We start from the raw sequence: 2,091 nt of genomic DNA on the forward strand, positions 1-2,091 counted from the left end.
CCAACACCTGCAAGTTCCCCTCCAAGGCATGCACCATCCTGACTTGGAAATATATTGTCGTTCCTTCATTGTCGCTGGGTCAAAATCCGGGAACTCCTTCCCTAACAGCACTCTGGGTATCTTCACCTCACGGACTGCAGTGGTTCAAAACGGCACTCATCACCACCTTCTCAAGGGCAATTGGGGATGTTCAATAAATGCTAGTATTGCCAGCGACACCCACATCACATGAATGGCGAATGTTTTTTTAAAAATTGCTTTACAGAAAATGAAGTACTTTTTGAAGCGTGGTCACTGCTTGTAATGTATGAAAACACGGGTGCCAATTTCTACACAGCAAGATCCCACTGGTGACGTTGGCTCTCGGATCCAGATATGCCCAGGACACCTGGGAGAACTCACTACCTGTTAGAATCATAGAACCCTAGAAATTTGCGGCACAGAAGGAGGGCCATCGGCTCTGGATGAAAGACCTATCCAGCCTAATCCCACTTTCCAGCTATTGGTCCGTAGCCTTGCAGTTTACGGCACATCAAGTGCATATCCAAGTACTTTTCAAATAAGTTGAGGGTTTCTGCCTCTACCACCATTTCAGGTAGTGCGTTCCAGACCTCCACCACCCTTTGGGTGATAAAAGTTCTCCTGAACACCCCTCTAATCCTTCTACCAATTACTTTAAATCTATGGCTCCTTGTTATTGACCTCTCTGCTAACTGAAATAGGTGCTTCCTATCCACTCTAGCTCGGCCCCTCATAATTTTATACACCTCAATTAAGTCTCCCCTCCGCCTCCCCGTTCCAAAGAAAACAACTCCAGTCTGTCCAATCTTTCCTCAACGCCAACATTCTCCAGTCCTGGCAACACCCAGAGGACAACAGAGGACTCAAACTGAATGTAATTGGAAAGAGCACCAGAGGGCAGATGAGGAAACATTTTTTTACATTGCGAGTTATTATAATCTGTAATGTTCTGCCTGAAATGGTGCTGGAAGCAGATTCAATAGTAACTTTCAAAAGGGAATTGGATAAATACTTGAATTGGAAAATTTTGCAGGGGTATGGGGAAAGAGCTGGGAATAATTGGATTGCTCTTTCAAGAGCACGACGGGGCAAATGGCCTCCTTCTGTGATGTATGATTCTCTAATTATCTGAAAGGTTTTATTAAAGGATTCATGTAAATGAGGCTGTTATTTGCCTGCTCCACTATCTCAGTTTATTTCTGTGTACAAGTGCCTGTTCTGTTTCAACCTCATTGAAATGATTCGGGGTTCGGTACTAATGAAGCTCAAGTTAAACTCTGATATACGGCGTAGTGGCCAAGTGGTAAGGCGTCGGTCTCGTAAACCGAAGAGCATGGGTTCGACCCCCATCTACGCCTCGGGGCATTTAATTTGACATTTTTAATGTTTCTCCTTTTTATCTCTATCAAATACATTCATAACTTTGAGCATTTCTTTCAACTCTCCTCTTGACATTCTTTGCTCTAAAGAGAAAAATCCCCGCTTCTCCAGTCTCTTTGCATAAATGAGGTCCCGCATCCCTGGTACCATTCCAATAAATCGATTCTGCACTCCCTCCAAGGCCTTGCCTTCTTTCGTAAATTGTGGTGCCCAGAATTGAACGCAATACTCCAGCTGCGGCCTCATCGGTGCTTTATAAATGTTTAGCATAATTTCCTTGCTTTTATACTCTATTCAGCTATTAATAAAAGACAGGATCTGAAATCCGTTTACACAGCTTTCTCAACTTATCCTGCCACCTTCAATGATTTGTGTGCGCACAACCCATGTGTTCCAGTTCGTGCACCCTCTTTCAAATTGTACCATTTAGAGCTGGTTAATTAATTGCAGGGGAGAGCATTCTGAGTGGTTTCGGGGCCAGTGGTCTGCAGAGGGAGACGATTAAACGAAATAATCGGCCCCATTAAAGTTCTACCATTTAGTTGACATTGCCTCTCCTCATTCTTCGGACCAAAATATATCACTTTGCACTTCTTTACGTTAACTTTATCTGCCATGTGTCTGCCCATTTCACCAGTCTCTTTCTCTTCATACTCCCCCTTTGTAGCTCTTACTATCTGCTTTGTGACC

At 43.8% G+C, this 2,091-nt stretch overlaps 1 non-coding gene across 1 annotated transcript; it reads left to right on the top strand.

Moving 5' to 3' along the window:
* Nucleotides 1-1,307: 1,307 nt before the first annotated feature.
* Nucleotides 1,308-1,379, top strand: trnat-cgu (transfer RNA threonine (anticodon CGU)). The gene has a single exon. It is a non-coding gene; the product is annotated as a tRNA-Thr (tRNA).
* Nucleotides 1,380-2,091: the final 712 nt, after the last annotated feature.

Source organism: Somniosus microcephalus, unplaced genomic scaffold (genome assembly GCF_052327205.1).
Source record: "Somniosus microcephalus isolate GS21.2 unplaced genomic scaffold, FLI_Smic_1.0 unresolved_chr1, whole genome shotgun sequence".
Classification (NCBI taxonomy): Eukaryota; Metazoa; Chordata; class Chondrichthyes; order Squaliformes; family Somniosidae; genus Somniosus; species Somniosus microcephalus.